Here is a 23162-nt window from a genome sequence, read left to right as displayed (position 1 = left end):
ATCTATCTATCTATCTATCTATCTATCTATCTATCTATCTATCTATCTATCTATCTATCTATCTATCTATCTATCTATCTATCTATCTATCTATCTATCTATCTATCTATCTATCTATCTATCTATCTATCTATCTATCTATCTATCTATCTATCTATCTATCTATCTATCTATCTATCTATCTATCTATCTATCTATCTATCTATCTCATTCATATTAGTAGTGATATTCCCGCCTTTGTTTCTTAGCGCATACATCTGATTCTTGCCTATTGCTAGTTTTTCTTCACTGCCTTTAGGCTTCCTCAGGTCCTGAGAGTGTGTTCAATTCTATCCATGCTATACTTCCTTATATCAGCTGTTTTACGCTTTTTATCGAAATAGGTCTGTAATTTTCCATAATATTGCGCGCACCTTGCTTATGAAGCGGAATTACAATTGCGGTTTTCAATTCAATTGGAAACAACCCACCACCCAAAATAGAGTTTAAAAGGGATAGCAATACATGTTTAATTGCGTCAAAATTTCTCTGGAATTCACCGGCCGAGATTTTGTCACACATTTTAATCTGCGCTGTAAGTCATGCGAAAACCATGCGCAGGTTAATTGATAAGCGCTGGCGACAAGATTGACGTGGTTGGAACCAAGCACTATGGTCGGAGCATGTGGAAAATCGCTATTTTCTGCACGTGCACCGACGCCTAACCCCGTATGAAGTTGTTGCACATACAGTTAACGAAAACAGGACCACGACCCAATCAGCTCTGCAATCTATCACTGTATGCACTGTAGGCTTAACAATAACGTCAGACCTAAGGTGGGACGAGCATATTCACCACATTACCTCATCTGCTATGCAAAAGTTATTTTTCCTTCGCAGATCACTTCAACTCGCACCCTTGTCAACAAAACTCCTAGCATACAAAACATTTGTTAGGCCGATCCTCGAATACGGAAACACTGTATGGTTCCCTCACACCCAAACTAACATAAAGAAAATAGAAACAGTACAAAGGAAGGCCATTCGATTTATCCATAACAAATTTAGACGTGAATGCTCTCCCTCTAACCTTCTAGCAATTTCTGGGCTCCTTACGCTCGAAGCACGAGCGAAACAGGCACGTTTGAAATTTCTTTATCAACTTCTGCATGATTCTTTCAAAATTGACATTTCAAATTACATTTCTTATTCACAAACACGACCTACCAGGCACAAACACACAAACACCTTAGTAGAATATAAATGTACTAATAATGTGTTTAAATATTCCTTTTTTCCGGTTGCCATCCGTGAATGGAATATGTTATCGCCTCTCACCACTAACACAGACTCACTGTCTCAGTTTGAATTAGAAATTGAAAAAATTGTTTAGGAAGGTAAAATTGCTAGTGCTATTATTGATCGTGCAAACCACCATGTACTTGTGTCCTGTGTATATAGTCGGGTATGCACTGTAGAATATCTCAATTGCCATTTCTTACTTTTTTTTTTTGAAAGTTCGCATGTACTTTTGTTTGGTGTATACATTTTGTAGTAAAAATTGTTCATGTTTTAAGGTGCAAAACTGACTTTATACATGTATTCATACTTAACATTATCAGTGTTCTTTGTTTATGTGCATATATATAGTGCCCTCCTGCTATGGTCTCAGTAGAGACTGGCAGTATTGTAAATAAATAAAATAAAATAAATATATATACTAGAGTATGATGGGCAAGAGCAAGCATTAAACTGCTATATTCGTCACCTTCAGGAGGTAAACTTGCACAAAATAACATTGCGATGCGGACATATCGCATAAATAACATTTATACTTACACTCCCTTCCAACTTATGGCCGATTTCTTGTGTCATCTACCCACTCACTGCTCAAAGTGGTGGCCAAAGTGGTGCTGGTATAAGCTGTGCCTGTGGCCGCCATGACCATTGTAAGCAAGCGAGCAAACGCTGATCTAATGGCGCTATAGCGGGCGCCGTCACGTGACTAAATATGGCGGTGTCCATGGGTACGGTGTTCTAAAAGTACCTCTGCTTTAGCCTTCCAACATTGGCACGGCTTATTTATATTGCACTTCATTTGCAAACATGGAAGGCGAGACAGTTGTCTTTGATCGACCATCGTAGCCTATAGTCTATTCGAGCGTTCGGCCGGCATGCAGCAACGGTGATGTGAACGTGGTATTTTGGAGGGCACTAGTGTTTCTGTATGCAAACACCTTAGTTATGTGGGCGTTTTTGACATCTCGGATTGCTCCTTTTCAGCCCTGAAAAACAAACCACAGCAGCGATCTTCACAGAATGACTTCAATATTTCTTTACATGCCCTAGAAGAGTTTACGTTTAACGCACTATTTTGAATGTCGCTGACTGGTTATTATTAGTTATAGACTTCAGCTGAAAATAAAAATACCTTGGCTTTCTCAATGGGAGAGCAAGTAATATCAAATTGCCGTAGAAATGTCGATTTTCCAGGGCTCGGCATAGGTTAGTTGAAACTGCCTGTATAGATGTTTTTTCTATATATGCTTGTATGTATGTTTTTCTATAAACAACAGACATCTCGGAGTCATATATGAAGCACCTAGTTTTAACTATATCTTGTACAATACCATTTTTGTGGACCTGCGGCGGCATCAGTGGGTCTACAGTCTGCTTTTATATAAATATAAAAATTGACTAAGCATGTTTAATTTTCATTGATTTGGAGAGTCTGGGACAATAAGTATACAAGTTTCATGTTTTAGGCTTCAGGTTAGCATAAAGAAAGGTGACGCACCATGAGGTGTGTCTTTGTTTTGTCGTTGTTGCTGTAGTGTGGCCTTACCATCCATGCTTCGCATCATCAGTAATGGGCGCACATCGATATGCCTAGTGGGCTGCCCGAACTGATGATGATATCGTTCAGTCTGACTGCATGTCTGGCGCACAATTTTATGTTCATTCTAAAAAATTGGCACTTCAGTCCACGTTCTATCGAAAATATTCACCATAGGCACAGACGGCGCACGGCCAATTATTTTCTAATTGCTTGGGTCACCAACGGTGCTTGTAGCTATCGCGCCTGTAGAACTTCGCCCACGTTTGGGCACAACTTCTCGCGCTCAATGATTTCATTTCATGACAAATTTTGTTCTGATAGAGTTGTATTGTCTTCATCATCGCTAGGTCGCCACTAGTCGGGCAGTGCTACCTTACCGCTCCCCAACTTCAGCTTTTTGTTATTATCATGTTATTTATTTATCCAATAATTGATTATTTCTTAGAGTCGAGTTCGATTCCGCTTAAAACAACACTTGCACATCGAAGAAAAACTCCAAATGTAAATTTCTTGCCGAAATACGGCATTGCTGTAGTCTGTAATGACACGTGCACTTATCTTTATCGGGCGACCACGTTTCGCCGCCTCACAAATGTTATCGCGCAGCGCAGGACGCACCTGCAGGTATCCGACGTTTCTGGAAAGTTATCAATGCTTCTATCCGCTGTCTGTTGTCGCCGAAACTTGTGTTACCTGATTTCATCGTCTAACACGAATGTTGTAGAAGTTTGTGGAACGCACGCGGGTCCCAACGATTAGTCTGGAACATTCGACGATAGCTGTATAAAAGCCGACGCACTTGATCCGCTGATCAGAACGATAGCCCACCGTGCTCGCCGCTATCGTGGTGCTATAAGTGTAGCCTGTTTTTGTGGGCACAGGTTCGCCCAATAAAAGTTAGTTTTGTCTTTCACAGTATTACTACTGTGTTTTTCATCGTCACCACCACGTGACATCTGGTGGAGGTGCTTTTCGTTCATGTACGGGACGCCCCGGACAAGCCGTGATCCCAGCCCGGACCGCAAAGATAACACCAACGTAGTCCCGGACCATCGAGCAAGCCGCCGTCTTCAACAGCTGCCCCCTGAGCACGGACTTCTACTTCAGAAGACCAAGAAGATTGTGGCCAAGGCAACTACAATGGCATCCCCAGTGGCCTCCATCGTGCTGCAGCAGCTCAGGGAGCCTCCGACATTCCGCGGTTCAACGCTCGAGGACCCGGAAACTTGGCTTGAGACGTATGAGAGAGTCGCTGCGTTTAAACGCTGGAACAGCGACGACATACTGCGACATGTCTTCTTCGCATTGGAAGACGCTGCCAGTACGTGGTTCGAGAACCGAGAAGCCGCCTTATTGACGTGGGACCTTTTCCGAAGCGGCTTCCTGCAGACCTTCAAAAGCGCCGTACGCCGAGAACGAGCCCAAGCACTACTAGAAACCCGAGTGCAGCAGCCTAATGAAACCACCGCGATCTTTAAAAAAGAAATGAGCCGCCTATTCCGCCACGCCAACCCGGAAATGTCCGAGAAGAAAGTCCGCTACCTGATGCGTAGTGTAAAGGATGAACTTTTCGCCGGTATGGTACGAAGCCCACCGAAGACCGTCGACGAGTTTCTTCGCGAGGCCACTAGCATCGAGAAGACACTGGAAATGCGGAACCGACAATTCAACCGCCGCAGGAACTCGCTAAACTACGCGGGAGTTGCGTCACCGGACACCGACGACCTGAGCGACACTATCCGAGTGGTCGTGTGGGAAGAACTGCGCAAGGTCTTGCCGTCGTCGCAGCCTCAAGTGGCCTCGATCGCCGACATCGTGAAAGAAGAGGTTCACCGATCGCTTGGAGTACCTGAGGTGCAACCAGAATCACCGTAGCCCCAGCCGGAAGCGACGACCTACCCCGCCGTCGCCCACCGTCAAGGTCCTCCTGCACGACCGCGCGAGGGCCCTTTAACGCAACAATTACGTCGTCCACCAGCGCCGCCGTCAGCACGCCCGCCCGTGGCCCAGCGCCGCTACGCAAGGAAGACGGACATTTGGCACGCTCCTCACCACCGCACGCTCTGCTACCCCTTCGGAGACGCCGGCCACGTGTACCGCCGATGCCCATACCGGGAAATGGGACTGCGAGGGTTCGCCGTTAACGCGCCGCGACCGCAGCTTGGCGAACCACCTCGCGATATCGCCGACTACCTCGCCGCCACTCAGTGGAGCGCTCGACGACCGTCCCATTCGCCGTCACCAGGCCACTACCTGTCACCGCAGTGCCGACCATACACTGGCCCAGCCCGGGGCCGTTCAGCGAGCCCGTATCCAGAAAACTAAAAGCAGCAATCGATGGAGGTGCGGTTGCTGTTCGTCGAACTGACAAAGATCCTCCGCCGCCGACGAAGACGCCAAAGAAACTACCTCCACGACATAACGACACGCCGCCGTCTCGACGAAGTGTGGAAGCAAAGAATACGACGATGAAAGACGACCTGACGACGTCAGATGCCAGCCACAGGTCAACACGACGCAGCCGTGATCCCACGCCAAGACCGAACTGTAATGCAAGACAAAGAACCACCGACCTCGACGTGCTTCTCGACGGCCACGCAGTCACCGCCTTAGTCGACACAGGGGCTAATTACTTCGTCATGAGTGGACACATCGCCGCCCAGTTGAAGAAAGTAAAAACTGCATGGGAAGGCCCTCAAATTCGGACAGCTGGAGGACACCTCATCAAGCCGATTGGAATCTGCACGGCAAGAATTTCCGTTCATGACCGGACTTACCCTGCTACCTTCGTTGTCCTGCAACAGTGTTCACGAGACGTCATTCTCGGCATGGACTTCCTGCACCAATACGGCGCAATCATCGACCTGAAATCGAAGTCGATAACGCTGTCGGGAGATGGAGCGACACCGCCGGAGAGCTCTCGTAGTCACCATGCCTTAAGAGTGCTCGAAAGTCAAGTCAGCATCCCGCCTCACTCCAGCATTTTCGTTTCCGTCTGCACCAAAGCACCTGCCGACGTACAAGGCGTCATCGAGGGTGACCAACGTCTACTGTTCGACCGTGAAGTTTGCGTTGCAAGAGGGATCGCTCGACTGCACGGAGGGAAAGCCGAAGTGTTGCTGACAAACTTCAGCCAGGAGTTCAAGTACATCAACAAGGGCACGACGATCGCGTTCATCGAGGAAATTCTGGAAACCAGTAATGCGTTTGTCCTCTCGGATTCCGCCGCATCCACCCCGACGATCATGGTTACCGAACCGGACTACAACATTAATCCAAGTCTCCCGATGATTAAGCAAGAACAGCTCAGAAATCTGCTTCGATGATACAAAGGCTGCTTCTCGACGTCATCAAGGATTCGACAGACACCAGTCGCAAAGCATCGCATAATCACCGAGGAGTGCGCTCGATCACTCCGCCAGAGCCCTTACCGAGTTTCGCAGCGAGAACGTGAAGCCATAAGAAAACAAGTCGACGAAATGGTGCGCGCCGACATCATCCAGCCGTCGAAAAGGCCGTGGGCATCCACTGCTGTCCTGGTGAAGAAAGAGGACAGAACCTTACGTTTCTGCGTCGATTATCGTCGACTGAACAAGATCACAAAGAAGGATGTATACCCCCTACCACGGAAAGACGACGCATTAGATCGGCTATGCAACGCAAAATACTTCTCGTCGATGGATCGCAAGTCTGGCTACTGGCAAATAGAAGTCGACGAGAGAGATCGCGAAAAGACCGCCTTCATCACACCAGACGGCCTCTGCGAGTTCAAGGTCATGCCATTCGGACTGTGCTCGGCGCAGGCAACGTTCCAGCGCGTCATGGACACGGTGTTGGCAGGATTGAAGTGGCAGACCTGTCTTGTTTACTTGGATGACGTCGTCGTCTTCACCGGAAATTTCGACGATCACCTTAGGCGGCTAGCGACAGTACTAGGGGCCATCAAGTCATCATGGCTCACTCTGAAGCCAGAAAAGTGCCGCTTAGCTTACGATGAACTTCAGTTCCTAGGCCACGTCTTCAGCAAGTCTGGAGTACACCCCGACCCGCAGAATGCAGCTGCCATTGCAAAGTTCCCGCAGCCCATCGACAAGAAGGCAGTGCGTAGATTCCTTGGCATGTGTGCCTACTATAGGCGCTTTGTCAAGGACTTTTCACGCATCGCTGAGCCGCTGACACAGTTAACTAAATGTGACGTCGAGTTCAAGTGGGAAACGCCGCAGGCCGACGCATTTCAAGAATGCAGTCGCCGCCCGTACTTGCGCACTTAGACGAGGACGCCGATACCGAAATCCACACTGACGCCGGTAGCCTAGGCCTCGGTGCCATCCTAGTCCAGAGAGAAGATGGACATGAACACGTGACAGCATACGCTAGCAGGTCGTTGTCAAAAGCGGAAGGCAATTATTCTACAACCGAGAAGGAATGCCTCGCCATCGTTTGGGCTACAGCGAAATTTCGCCCTTACCTGGGAAGAGAAGACGAAGTGCTTCTCTTGCGGAACACATCTCGCCCGTCTCTCTGTTTTTCTGGACTTCTTACTGCACCTGTGGGGTCTACCGCCCCCTCCATCGCGGGGAAGGATGTACAACACCCCGAGGATCTTCTCGGTTCTCGTTCACCCGCGGACATCGGTTCGAGGAAGCGAGGAAATACGTCGAGTGGTAGCGAAGACACAGAGCTGTACTGCGCATCAGGTGACGAGTCCTCGGAAGACAGCTTTCGACTTGTCCAGTACCGCAAGGCCAAACGAAGAATTATCAACTCATCTTCGGCGTCCAGCTCGAACACTGTGAAAACAGCTCCTCAGCGATGGCCTCACTCCATCCTGTTTGTGCCACAGAACGCTACCGACAACCTGCGCGTCCTCAACAGGCAAGCACTCTCTGTGTATCTAGAAAACACCGTGCCAAATGAGATCAAGGATGTTAGGATAAATACTAGGCGAAACATCCTGGCAATCGATGTGATGAACCGGAGTGCACTGACCATACTACAACATGTAACGCAGCTGGGAAACATCAAGATCCGATCCATCGTGCCAACGAATGGTGCCACAATAACAGGAGTCATCTATGACATTGACAATGAAATATCTAATGCCGACCTCCCAATTCTCATAAAACCAGCAAGCGAACACAACGTGATTGTGCGTGTTGGTCGCCTCGGCAACACACGTTGTGTGAGGATAACCTTCAAAGGCGACTGCCTTCCACCCTACGTGAAGGTCGGCCACTTTCGCCACCAGGTTAGACCATTTATTCCAAGACCAATGCAATGCTTCAATTGTCAGAAGATTGCACATGTGAAGGGTGTTTGCAGAAATTCGGCCGTGTGCCCTCGATGTGCCGAACCCCACTCAGAAGACAACTGCAGCGCAACCACGTTCAAGTGTCCTAACTGTCAAGGTGATCACTGCGCCTCTTCCAAAGACTGTCCCCAGATCAAGAAAGAGATCACCATTCTTAAACACATGGTGAGAGACAACTCTACCCACAAAGAGGCCGCTGTGAAAGTACGGCGAAGACGATGTCATCGACGAAGGTCTTCACGGCGGAAAACATCAAGCTTTCAGGAAAAGTCCCCTCGTGAGGCATCATCATCAGCGGACGTTTCCAGCACTCAGAACACCAATGTTGGAAGGGAGCAAACTGCCAGATCTCTCTCAACAAAGGAATGGCCGCCACTTCTGCGTACACGACCGCCGGAAGAGCCGCAGAAGAAGCCGCCCCCAATACAGCAAGGTGCTGTATCCGAGGAGTCGCGGAAAACAGATGAGCAAGTGATAGCGCTTATTAGGCCTTTAATGAATGCCATTCGCGTGCTGCTAAGCAACATGCACACACCGTCTGCCAGAAGTGCGCTTCAAGTACTGGACGCTCTGAGTCCGGTGCTTGCAACCTTTGAGTAGATCATGGCTCCACAGCCACGGTCTTTTAGGAAAGAGGTCCGACAAGCAGCTATTTTTCAGTGGAATGCCCGCGGACTCAGAGCGCGCCTTTCGGATTTCCGTCGCTTCGTGTTCGCCAATATGTTTCCCATTATCGTCATTTGCGAGCCGAACTTATCGAACAAAATCAGGCTTTCTGGATATGAATCATTTATGTCTTCAGCTGTTTATGAAAACAGTAAGGTTTTGGTGTTTATTCGCCATGACCTCACCTACACTCCTCAGCCTGTACCACCTAATGACAGTAATCAATATATATGCCTAAACGCAAGGAAAAAGAATCTGGCCTTCACTTTTGTAGGCGCCTACCTATCTCCGTCACGTCGATTTGATTACAAAAGACTACGAGAGATCCTTTCCTCCACTTCCACTCCCTGGGTCATCACTGCAGATTTCAACGCCCATCATACACTCTGGGGAAGTCCGATCATCAACGCAAGAGGCAGAGCTCTGGTATCTTTCGCCTCCAGTAATGAACTTTGGCTGCTGAATGATGGAAGTCCTACGTTCTTACGTGGCTCCACGTACAGCAGCTGTCTTGACTTGGCTTTCGTCTCACGAAGCCTAGTCAGACGTGCAGGGTGGTTTGCGGACATAGAGACGCACGGAAGCGACCATATCCCCACGTACATCAAGATCAGAGGATTGACCGCTTCCAAAATACGGGATACGATCCAAAGAGTGGACTGGCCTAAATTTCAGTCTATTATGGAAGCACACTGCGACGCCAATCCATCTTTCGACTTGGAAGAGGCAATCAAGAGCGTGGTGCAAGACGCCATGCGTACTCTAACATGCTCCTCGAAACTTAATGATTTTGATGTGGAACTAGAACGACTTCGAGCAATCCGACGACGTGCTGAACGAAGATACCGACGTACGAAAACAATGGACGATCTACGGACCGCCAGGCGCACGCAAAAGAAGATACAGCGGCGGTTAGACAAGCTCGAATCGCAACGTTGGGCCGCCTTCTGCGAGTCGCTAGATCCACGCAAACCTTTATCGCAACTATGGAGAACGGTGCGCGGACTGCGGACACTTCCCGTACAGCGATTACCATTCAAGGCACTTGCCCTCTCTCAAAAGAGATCGGAGATTGACGTGGCAGAGGATTTCTGCGCCAGATTATCCGGCCAACTCACAGCTACCAACGTTCCATCGCCTTCGAGCAGCTGTCCGCCACCACGTGATCACCGGTTGGATCTACCATTCTCGATCCACGATCTTAAGGCAGCATTAGCTTTGTGTAGCCGCACATCAGCGCCAGGACCTGACGGAATTTCCTACCGAGCTCTGTGTCACCTGGGGGAGCGAGCGAGAGGGGTTCTTCTTGAGGTGTACAATGAATCTTGGAGAAATGGTACGCTACCTACAACCTGGAAGACAAGTCGCCTTGTTCCACTGCTGAAGCCTGGCAAGTCGCCGTTGGAGCTCTCATCATATCGCCCGATCGCTTTGGCGAGCTGTGTGGGCAAAGTAATGGAGAGGATGGTCCTAGGACGCCTGGAGTGGTACTTGGAGTACCACAACACCTACCCAGATGCCATGGCGGGCTTCCGACGCGGTCGATCATCGATCGATAACGTCGTCGACCTGGTGACCTACATTCAACATGAGAAACGCCGTAAGCGTCTCTGCGCATCCTTATTCCTCGACGTTAAAGGGGCGTATGACAACGTTACGCATGAAGCCATCCTCTCTGCTCTCGCAGAAGTGCGATTGGGTGGTCGGATGTCTCAATGGATACGGAGCTATCTATCCATGCGATCCTTCTTTGTAAGCACCGAGGAAGGCCATACTTCTCTACATTATAGCTACCGCGGCGTCCCCCAGGGTGGTGTACTTAGCCCCGTGTTATTTATTGTAACAGTAATTGCTCTCCATGAGCACGTGCCAACCACAGTCAGGCTATCAATGTACGCGGATGACATCTGCATATGGACATCTGCAGTAACACGCCTACAGCTGCAAGCGAGAATTCAGAAAGCCGCGACACAAACTGCTATCTACCTCCGTAATCGAGGCCTGGAAATTTCCTCCGAGAAATGCGCACTAGTGCCATTTACGCGCAAACCCATGGCAAACTACAGTGTAACGATAAATGGCCAAATAACACGACGGGTCCGATCGTACAAGTTTCTAGGTACCATAATCGACAGGGACTTGTCATGGAGCCCACTGATATATTACGTGAAAAAACGGTTGACAGGCATCTGCCACCTGTTCAAGTTTTTCGCTGACAAGACCTGGGGAATGTCGCCTAGTGCAATGTTACAACTGTACAGGGTGCTTTTTCTGGGATTTCTGCGATACAGCTTGCCAGCAATAAACAACACCGGCAAAACAAATCTACGCGCAATACAAAGTCTTCAGGGTCAAGTGCTCCGGATCTGTCTAGGCCTACCTCAGAGTGCTTCAACAGTGGCTACGATAGCAATCGCTAGTGACCACCTTGTCAAGACCCACATTGAAATTGAAGTACTCAGGACCCATATAAGGCATCTAGCCAGGACTCCTCGTCACCATTTAGCCTCTCTACCAGCGGACAGGCCACACACATCTTTCAGCCAAACGATAACTGCATATGATGAATCGTTGCCAGCTTGTCTGACTCCGGCTGCGAGACCTTCGATCCCTCCATGGTACCTCGCTCAGCCAAAAATCAACCTCGCAATGCCTGGTCTCTCGAAAAAAGCTGATCTGTCATCACCAGCCCTTAGACAGCTCACGCTACTATATTTGTACGAGAACTACCGTGACTCTAAGCATATTTACACTGATGGATTTGTCCTTCCAAGCAGCTCCGCGGCGGCAATCGTCATACCAGCGAAAGCTACAACAATCAAATTTAAGACGACCCACGCGACAACATCGACGGCAGCAGAGCTCGCAGCGCTCTTTACTGTTCTTCATCACATTGGTGATGAACCGCCGCACAAATGGACAATATTCTGCGATTCGAAGGCGGCACTGCAGTCTCTACTGTCCCCTTTACGACGCGGACCGCACGAGCAACTAATATTCCATATTACAGAGACATTACACCATATAAGTGATGCAGGCCACGAAATAATCTTTCAGTGGCTTCCAAGTCACTGCGGGATTATCGGCAATGAACGGGCGGATCACGCTGCCCGCTCAGCACGTACTGAGGAGCGCCACGTCCCAATTCCTCTTTCTAGAACTGACGCGGCATGGAAGCTCCGCCTACTTGCTCGGCAGTGCACCGCGTCGCAATGGAATGAGCCACATTTAAGAAATCCACGACTGTACTCACTTGATCCAACATTAAGTCTTCGAGTGCCATCACAGCTTCGCCGTAGAGACGCCACGCTTTTAAATCGACTTTGGTTGGGCGTTGCCTTTACTAAAGCCTATGCCTTCCGCATAGGGATGACCGACACCCCAACCTGTGACCACTGCGGCCATGAAGAATCAATGGACCATATTTTGTGCACCTGCCCGCAGTACAGTCCACAGAGGGCATGCCGTAGCCACGAACTTGACCAACTGGGAACACAACAATCAAACCCCGGCCCTCAGTCCCCAGCAGCTGCGAAGCAACTGACCACGGCGGCGGTCACACCTGCGACGCAGCAGAGGGTGCTAAGAATCACTGGCTCCGGACAGGCCGCCATTGGAATATGAACCTGGCAACGTTTAACGCTAGAACGTTACCTAGCGAGGCGAGTCTAGCAGTGCTATTGGAGGAATTAGAGGGCAGTAAATGGGATATAATATGGCTCAGTGAAGTTAGGAGGCCAAAAGAAGCATATACAGTGCTAAATAGCGGGCACGTCCTGTGCTACCGGGGCTTAGCGGAGAGAAGAAAACTAGGAGTCGGATTCCTGATTAATAAGAATATAGCTGGTAAGATACAGGAATTCTATGGCATTAACGAGAGGGTGGCAGGTCTTGTTGTGAAACTTAATAAGAGGAACAAAATGAAGATTGTACAGGTCTACGCCCCTACATCCAGTCATGATGACCAGGAAGTCGAAAGCTTCTATGAAGACGTGGAATCGGCGATGGGCAGAGTGAAAACTAAATACACTATACTAATGGGCGACTTTAATGCCAAGGTAGGAAAGAAGCAGGCTGGAGACAAGGCAGTGGGTGAATATGGCATAGGCACTAGGAATAGCAGGGGAGAGTTATTAGTAGAGTTTGCGGAACGGAATAATATGAGGATAATGAATACCTTCTTCCGCAAGCGGGATAGCCGAAAGTGGACGTGGAGGAGCCCGAACGGCGAGACTAGAAATGAAATAGACTTCATACTCTGCGCTAACCCTGGCATCATACTGCTCTCAGGAACGGAGGAAGCCTAAAAACAGTGAAGAAGAAACTAGGAATTGGCAAGAATGAGATGTATGCGCTAAGAGACAAAGCCGGCAATATCATTACTAATATGGATGAGATAGTTCAAGTGGTTGAGGAGTTCTATAGAGATTTATACAGTACCAGTGGCATCCACGACGATAATGGAAGAGCAAATAGTCTAGAGGAATTCGAAATCCCGAAGGTAACGCCGGAAGAAGTAAAGAAAGCCTTAGGAGATATGCAAAGGGGGAAGGCAGCTGGGGAGGATCAGGTAACAGCAGATTTGTTGAAGGATGGTGGACAGATTGTTCTAGAGAAACTGGCCACCCTGTATACGCAATGCCTCATGACCTCGAGCGTACCGGAATCTTGGAAGAACGCTAACATAATCCTAATCCATAAGAAAGGGGACGCCAAAGACTTGAAAAATTATAGACCGATCAGCTTACTGTCCGTTGCCTACAAAGTATTTACTAAGGTAATTGCAAATAGAATCAGGAACACGTAAGACTTCTGTCAGCCAAAGGACCAGGCAGGATTCCGTAAAGGCTACTCAACAATAGACCATATTTACACTATCAATCAAGTGATAAAGAAATGCGCAGAATATAACCAACCCTTATATATAGCTTTCATTGATTACGAGAAAGCGTTTGATTCAGTCGAAACCTCAGCAGTCATGGAGGCATTACGGAATCAGAGTGTAGATGAGCCATATGTAAAAATACTGGAAAATATCTATAGCGGCTCCACAGCCACCGTAGTCCTCCATAAAGCAAGCAACAAAATCCCAATAAAGAAAGGCGTCAGGCAGGGAGATACGATATCTCCAATGCTATTCACAGCGTGTTTACAGGAGGTATTCAGAGACCTGGATTGGGAAGAATTGGGGATAAAAGTTAATGGAGAATACCTTAGACTCTTGCGATTCGCTGATGATATTGCCGTGCTTAGTAACTCAGGGGACCAATTGCAATGCATGCTCACTGACCTGGAGAGGCAAAGCAGAAGAGTGGGTCTAAAAGTTAATCTGCAGAAAACTAAAGTAATGCTTAACAGTCTCGGGAGAGAACAGAAATTTACAATAGGCAGCGAGGCACTGGAAATGGTAAGGGAATACATCTACTTAGGGCAGGTAGTGACGGCGGATCCGGATCATGAGACGGAAATAATCAGAAGAATAAGAATGGGCTGGGGTGCGTTTGGCAGGCATTCCCAAATCATGAACAGCAAGTTGCCATTATCCCTCAAGAGAAAAGTATATAATAGCTGTGTCTTACCAGTACTCACCTACGGGGCAGAAACCTGGAGGCTTACTAAAAGGGTTCTACTGAAATTGAGGACGACACAACGAGCTATGGAAAGAAGAATGATAGGTGTAACGTTAAGGGATAAGAAAAGAGCAGATTGGGTGAGGGAACAAACGGAAGGTAATGACATCTTAGTTGAAATCAAGAAAAAGAAATGGGCATGGGCAGGGCATGTAATGAGGAGGGAAGATAACCGATGGTCATTAAGGGTTACGGACTGGATCCCAAGGGAAGGGAAGCGTAGCAGGGGGCGGCAGAAAGTTAGGTGGGCGGATGAGATTAAGAAGTTTGCAGGGACGGCATGGCCACAATTAGTACATGACCGGGGTTGTTGGAGAAGTATGGGAGAGGCCTTTGCCCTGCAGTGGGCGTAACCAGGCTGATGATGATGATGATGACCAACTGGACGACCAACCGCTATCCGAAAAAAGAATTCTGCAACATCGAAAGGACCTACCGTCACAGAAGAAGGCCGTGCAAGCGCTTTTGCGCTTCTTGCGATCTACCGGCCTGTGTGAACGTCTTTAACTGGAACGCCTTTTGTGTGTGTGTCTCCATGTGTGCGCGTTCGTTTTTTTTGCGTTTTCCTCTCTGTCAATTTTCTAACCCCTATCCCCCATCCCCAGTGTAGGGTAGCAAACCGGAGACTCATATCTGGTTAACCTCCCTGCCTTTCCTCTTCATTCTCTCTCTCTCTCTCTCTCTCTCTCTCTCACCCTTACCTATATGGCAGGCGATTCAAAGTCGTCAGCGACCAACACGCGTTGTGTTGGCTAGCTAACTTAAAGGACCGTGAGGACGCCTGGCGCGGTGGAGTCTCAGACTACAAGAATACGACATCACCGTACCCTACAAGTCCGGACGAAAACATTCAGATGCCTATTGCCTGTCACGCGCCCCCATTGACCCACTGCCGCAAGATGACGAGGATGACGACGCCTTGCTTGGAATAATAAGCGCGGAAGACTTCGCTGAAAAGCATCGAGCAGACCCGGAGCTAAAAGGCCTCGTCGATTATTTGGAAGGGCACACCAACGTTGTCCCTAGGGCATTTAAGCGAGGATTGTCTTCGTTGTCGCTCCAAAACAACCTACTCGTAAAGAAGAACTTCTCACCAGTCCGGGTCAACTGCCTGGCGATCCGACCGCTGGACACCTCGAATTTTTCCGGACACTATCGAGGATACAGGAAAGGTATTATTAGCCTCGCCTGCCCGCCGACGTCACCCGTTATGTCAGAACATGCCAGGACTGTCAGGGACGCAAGACACCACCGACAAGGCCAGCAGGATTACTACAGCCAATCGAGCCTCCTTGCCGACCATTCCAGCAGATCGGAATGGACTTGTCGGGACCGTTTCCGACGTCAACAACCGGAAATAAGTGGATCGTCGTGGCGACAGACTACCTCACCCGCTTCGCTGAAACTAAAGCATTGCCGAAAGATAGCGCAGCCAAAGTGGCGAAATTTTTCGTCGAGAAAATCCTGCTCCGACATGGTGACCCAGAAGTCCTCATCTCCGACAGAGGAACGGCTTTTACAGCGGAGCTCACCCAATCCATTCTGCAATACACTCAGACAAGACACAGGAGGACAACGGCCTACCACCCACAAGCGAATGGTCTTACGGAGCGCCTGAATAAGACCCTCGCCGACGTGCTAATAATGTACGTCGACGTCGAACACAAGACCTGGGATACCGTCCTGCCGTACGTTACATTCGCTTACAACACGGCGGTGCAAGAAACAACACAGATTACGCCATTTAAGCTGGTTTACGGCAGGAACCCGACGACGACGCTCGACGCCATGCTGCCGCACGTCACTGACGAGGAGAATCTTGACGTCGCTACCTATCTCCAGCGCAGCGAAGATGCCCGACAGTTCGCTCACCTACGGATCAAGAACCAGCAGCGTACCGACAGCCGACACTACAAACTCCGACGACGCTTCGTCGAGTACCTGCCCGGTGACCGTGTTTGGGTAAGGACCCCGATACGCCGACGAGGACTGAGTGAGAAACTATTGCGACGCTATTTCGGACCCTACAAGGTCATCCTACGTATTGGCGCACTGGACTATGAGGTCGTGCAATACGGCATTTCGCATTCACAGCGGCGCCACGCACGATCTGAAGGGGTCCACCTGGAGCGCCTTAAACCCTTTTATGGACGCTGACGAACTTCCTTATTTTGTTTTCTTTGCTACGAGTGCTTTTCTTTATTACTTTCGTTTGTTTGCCGCATCGGGCCAATGCTATTTAAAAGGGGGTACTGACACGTGTACTTTATCGGGCGACCACGTTTCGCCGCCTAACAAATGCTATCGCACAGCGCAGGACGCGCCTGCAGGTATCCGAAGTTTCCGGAAAGTTATCGATGCTTCCATCCGCTGTCTGTTGTCGCCGAAGCTTGTGTTATCTGATTTCATCGTCTAACACGAATGTTGTAGAGCTTTGTGGAAGGCACGCGGGTCCAAACGATTAGTCTGGAACATTGTACGATTGCTGTATGAAAGCCGACGCGCTGGACCCGCTGATCAGATTTTCGACGATCGCTGACCGTGGTCACCGCTATCGTTGTCCTATAAGTGTAGCCTGTTTTTGTGGGCACAGGCTCGACCAGAAAAAGATAGTTTTGTCTTTCACAGTAATGCCACTGTTTTTTTCAACGTCACCACCACGTCACTATATTATCACGGGTGGTGCTACACACCGGTAATTAGAGAAGACGAGCGCACAGCAAGACAACCATTTATTGAGACGAACTTGTGTCCCACATAACCAAGAGCAACTAGCCCAATAGCAGCAACATGTGCAAGCATGGACAGCAATCGGCAAAGAACGAGCATCCCCTATCTGCGGGCAATATTTAAAGGCTGTGAAGTAGCCTGCGTAGAACTATCGCGAGAGATAGCGCGAGTTGCCCTGCCTGATACGATGGGCCCATCGTAGATACGAGGCTATCGCGGTAGGTTCGTGCGAGTGCTCACACGTGTTAACATCCGTCATACGGACGCCACCGGCATAGATGCAAAGCCCGAAAGGCACGTGGCAGTATGGTATTTTGGTTTACTTGCAATATTAACCGTATATTACGCGTAGATTCATAGGCGTCTAGCTTTTTCTACAGCTTCCTGGAGTAAAACCTATTGCTCTGATCTTTCTTCCCTGTAACATGCGAAAGAGAGAGAAATAAACTTTATTGTGAGACCAGGCTTCTTGAGCCCAAGGGTGGGTGGCCTCCTCAGTCCAGGTAGCCATGGCTCGCTGCCGCTGCCCGAGCCCTGTTCACCAACCGCAGCTGGCTGTCAGGGTCTTGCGTCAGCAGCAGAGCCTCCCACTGGTCTTCCAATTCTTCTTCTGAATCCGCCTCTTTCTGCATGTTATCGCCTGGTGGTGATGATGGTGGTGGTGCTTCTCTATTATTCCGGCATCCAAACACCATATGGCGCAAGGTGTTGGGCGTGTCCGGCGGGCAGAATTTGCAGTCTCGCCCGTAGATGCCTGGGTACATGGCGTGCAGCAGTGTTCCGTGTGGGTAGGTTCCAGCCTGTAGTCTTCTCCAGGTTACCACTTAGTCCCTACTCATCGTCTTATGCGCGGGCGGGTAGCGACGCCTCTCCTTCCTGTAGCGCGCCAAGATATCCGAGTACTTCTTGGATATCCGTTCAGCATCCTTGTCACAGTCGTTGGTACGTGTTCTCTGCGCGTCGGAGATGGCTCGGCGTGCATGATGTCCAGCCGCGGCGTGCGCCACCTCGTTCCCCGTGAGAGACTCGTGTCCCGGTGTCCAAAGGATTTTGCGCTGCTTCTATCTTGGTGTTGTTCAAGACCTGAAGTGCTGCCTTTCCAATCCATCCGTTCATATACCTTCTGCATGCTTCTTGCGAGTTCGCCACCACGGTAACCATGGCCTTCTTGCACGTTGCGACGGCCAGGGCTATGCCCGCCTCTTCCGCTGTGCTCGCGTCCTTGGCACGTATGGATGTGGCTGTTAGTTGTTCGCCCTTCTCGTCGACCACGCTGATTGCGAATCGTTCGTTGGTACTGTACGCAGCTGCATCCGTATGTCTAACGTTTCCTTCTTTGCTGTTGGTGCGTTCGAGTATGCGCTTGAGCGCCTGTGTTCTCGCCTGTCTCCTTTCCTTGTCGTAGTCGGGATGCATGTTTCTGGGAATGGTACTTATGTGTAGCTTGTCTCTGATCTCGTGTGGGATACGCTGAGGTAGGTGCCTTTCATCCTCGACTTGGTATTCCAGATCTTGCAGCTGGGCTCTTCCTGGCTTTGTCAGCTTTAGTGTCTCCAGTTGGTTCACATTGTGCGCTTCCACGAGCTCTTCCCACGTGTTGTGGGCTCCCATTTTGAGTAATTTCACTGTTAACGTGGAGGGCGACAGGCTCAAGGCAATCTTGTATGATTTTCTGATGAGGGCGTTTACTTTGTCTCGTTGACTGTTCTTCATGTCAACGTATGGGGTCCTGTACGTGACGATGCTCGTGAGCAGCGCTTGTATCATTTTCGTGCAGTCTTCTTCCTTCAGTCCGTGGCTTTTGCTCGTCACTCTTTTGATAAGGTGGGTTATTTGTTGCACGGTTCTCTGAATTTTTTCCTACTCTGGTTCCCCGGCTCCGTCCTTTTGAATCCGGAGTCCGAGGATGCGGAGCGTCATAACCTGCGGAATCATGATGCCTCCCACCTTTACTACCGGGTCTGGTATCTGCTGCGGTTGTCGGCCTCTTGTGCGCTTTCTTAGCACCAAGAGCTCCGATTCTTCAGGTGCGCACGTCAGTCCACTTGCTTCCAGGTACTTTTCCGTAGTGTCAACCGCTTCTTGCACAGCGTCTTGCTGTTTACCTGTCGACCCTCCCGTAGTCCAGATGGTGAGGTCGTTAGCATAAATTGCGTGACCAATCCCTTCTATTTGCTTCAGTTGCTTGGGTAGTGAGCTCATCGCCAGATTGAATAGCATCAGCGAATTGACGTAGCCTTGTGGCCTTCCCTTTCGCGGTATATCGAATTTCTCAGAGCATAGGTTGCCTATCTGTGGCTGTCCGTTCTTTCAGAAAAGCTTTGATGTAATTATATACTTTTTCGCCGCAGTTATATACGTTGAGGCGCTGCAGTATGGCTTCGTGTGACACGTTGTCGAAAGCCCCTTTCACGTCAAGTGCGAGGATGGCTCTTTTGCTGCGCGTGTGCAGCTTGTCGGTGACTTTTCCCTTGATTTGCAGCAACACGTCTTGCGCGGACAGGTGAGCTCTAAATCCGAACATAGTGTTTGGGACGTGTTCGTTGTCTTCGAGATAGTCGATCAGGCGGTTGTCACCATATGCTCGTAGAGTTTTCCAGCCTACGAGGTTAGGGATATAGGTCGAAGGTTCTGCACGCTTATGGGCTTGTTGGGTTTAGGTATCATGGTGACCTCGGCATGTTTCCATTCCGCTGGTACTTTACCGTGTAGCCAGCACTCGTTGATGTATTTTAAGAGCGCGTCTGCAGAGGGTCCGTCAAGGTTCCGGAGTGCCGTGTTGTTTATTCTGTCGTACCCCGGCGCCGTGTTGCGGGTGAGGTTGCTCAAGGCCCTCTCGATTTTTGCTTCTGTGAAGGGCCGATCCTGCTCTATATTTGGGTTGCCTCGATACTCGTCGAAGTGCGAATCTACAGTTATGTACCGCTCCGTACCGAGAAACTTCTCCTTCACTTCTTTGATAATGTCTTCCTCTTTCCCCGGGTGGTTGTGTATGTGTCGCTGCACTTTTTGTTTTGCGGCGTTCTTGTTCTCCTTCTTTGATAGGAGAGTCTTGAGCACCGCCCAAGTGAGCTTGCTGCTTAAGGTACCTTGAAGCTTGTTACATGTTTCGCGCCAGTTCTTTCTTTCAAGTTGCTCATAGTACTCTTGCGTTTCCTTGATCAGCTTAGAGATTCGAATTTTGAGTTTCTGGTTGCACTTGTTACGCTGCCAGCGTTTGGCGAGACCCCTCCGTGCCTCCCACAGGTGGATTAAGTGCGGGTCGACCACGGGGGTGATTTGCGACAGCTGGATTGTCCTCGTATGCTTCTCGGCTCTTTCCACGACTCCTCTGATCCATATTTTTATGTCATCTATCGTCGCATTAATGGCGCTCTCATCTTTGCGAAAGAAGACCTGCCAGTCCATGATCTTGGCTTTTCCGATCTTCATCGTTGCTTTGTGGTGCAGAATGATCGTTTGCACTATATAATGGTCGCTACCAAGATTCTCGTCCATGCAGCTCCACTCATACTGTTTGAGCCCGTGTACGAATGTCAGGTCGGGGCTGGTGTTTCTAGATACAGTGTTGCCGATGCGCGTGGGTGTCTGCGGGTCGTTGAGTAGCGTGAGGAGGTGTTGTTGGGCTACGTTGTGCACGTCTTCTCCTTTTTTCTTTGAGGCCGCATAGCCCCAGGCCACATGGGGAGCAATAAAATCTCCAACGACTATCAGTCCTTTACCCTTGCTCAGCTTCTTCACCTCTCTCATTAGCTTGTCTAGATCCTTTAGGTGGTCTTTGGTGGGCTGTACACGTTTAACACAAAGAGGCTTTGCTCCTGTTTTTTCTCGGGTACGATTTCGACGAGGGTGTGTTCGATGCGGTGTTGGATGTCGTGTCGTTGAGCGTTGACGGCCTTCTTGGTCAGGATTGCTGTCCTCGTTGTACCGTCAGTGATGTGAGTCAGGTAACCACTGACCTTGAAGTCTTCTGCTTCGGTTTCTTGTAAGGCTATAATATCTGGGTCAAACTGCTTGCAGAACTGTACAAGGTTGCTTCTCTTACTTCGGATAGAGTGACAGCTCCATTGCGAAATTTTGAGCCGTGGGTGTTGCTTGTAGTCACCTTCCTCTTTAGTTAGCCTCGCCATCTTGTTCGCTTAGGGTCTGCATTATCTTGGCTTCTCTCGCAGGGTACTTAGGTTTCTTGAGAGCATTCTTCTAGCATGTGAATGCGTTGACTGAAACTTTCTCCGGATTGTGTCATTTTGGTATGTAGAGCCAGAATCTGGTTCCCTATTTCGTTCTTGAGAGATTGGAAGCCAGTCTGTATCATCTGTGTTACCGTGTTTTGGATAACCTGCGTTACTGTGAACAGTGTGGTTTCCATCATCACGGTCACATTGGCGTTGATGCGGTCTTCAAGTGTCTTGAGGTCGTTCTGGGTTATCACCGCTCGGTTCGACAGTGTTGATGGCTCTGGTCGTGTTGGTGATGGTGGTGGGGGTGGGGATGAAGGCCGCGGTAGGGGTGTTTGCGATTGCTGGGTCTGTTCTCTCCGTAGTTGTTCTATTTGTCGCATAAGTTATTCGAGCTCTTTTTCTGTGCTGGCTTCCTTCTCTTGTGTCTTCTTCTTTTACTGTTCTAGCTCTCGCTTCAATTGATCGTTCTGTCTTCGGAGAATCATTATCGTGTCTTCGTACCTCGAGTGTCTTGTGGTTTGAACGCCATTATTTTCCTTCGACGTATGATTGTGCCCTCTGACGACATTGGCCCAGCTTACCTTGCGCTGGGTGTTGTCGTGTTCCACGCCCGTTGCCGTTGTCCGGGGGACGCTCTGTTGTCTTTCCCTCGATCGCGATCCCGACTTGGATCTGGATCTTTTTGTCTGCTCGGCCCCATTCGGTGACTGTGGCGATTGTGACATGGTCATCATGTGCTCGTTGTCGTTGATAGATACTACGCTGGCCTGGTACCAGAAACGTCTCTGTCTCGATCTTGACCGCTCCCTGACTCTCACCGGTGGCGGGGCCGGTTTCAGCTTCCTTCGACAGTCTCTACTCGCCGTTTCACGGGGCATTTCGCAGAGCTTACATTTCGGTTCGGATTGGTGGTTATTTGGATCAGCGTTGTGTTCTCCGCAGTTGTCACATAGTTCATCGTTTGGATTAGGGAGACGTCTTGCCTGTGTCCTATCTCCCCACAAGATCTGCAGTACTGCACTGACTTTCGGTAGGGTATGCAGCGCGTGAGCGTACATCCAAATTTAACGTAGAACGGAACGTGCGGGCCCTCGAAGCCGACGTTGACGTCTTGCCGAGGTCAATCTTCCCACCATTCTAGCGTACAGGATTTTGCAGGTGTTGGTCGTTGCTAGTAGATCTACTAGCTGCACGTCGGTGGTGTGCGAAAAAGCTAATTATTTGCATTATTATTAAAATAACTCGGCGATCCCACGTTATCAGCTCTATATACTCTGTATCTCGTGAAACTAAATGATTACGTATGTGCTCATCGAACACATACTATAAGTAAATATGTTAAATATCTTTCTATGCAAGAAGTAAATGAAATGTTACACGTTCTCTTTAATTGCACAATTTTTCGGCGTCCTAGAACCCGCACTATTGTAGCAAAGGAGAAGGTTTTGTTTTATTTAAACTGCGGAAATCCTTGCTTTATAATCAGAAATTCAGTTATTGCGTCACCAATTAATCGCCACCTTCACAATTCATTTATAGAGCATTCAATTACATATGAAACTTTAATATATATTGCATGTACGATGCTGAAATCGTGCACAAATGTTATATCTACCTGTGAGATACCCTGTGCCATAAATCATGTGCCCTTTAACGTAAAACTATTCCGAAACATTTTGTTGCAATCTCCTTACGTCAAATTTACGTATTCGTTGACGCTAGCATAAGGTGGTGACCCACGGCATTGTCTGAAAATGCCAATGTAACGCTCTCCTCTTTTATGGGAGGTAAGTTTGCTTGTTTCAAATAGCATTATCTACCTCGAC

This window comes from Dermacentor variabilis, chromosome 3 (assembly GCF_050947875.1).
Source record: "Dermacentor variabilis isolate Ectoservices chromosome 3, ASM5094787v1, whole genome shotgun sequence".
Lineage (NCBI taxonomy): Eukaryota > Metazoa > Arthropoda > Arachnida > Ixodida > Ixodidae > Dermacentor > Dermacentor variabilis.
Note: the sequence above shows the minus strand (reverse complement) of the source record.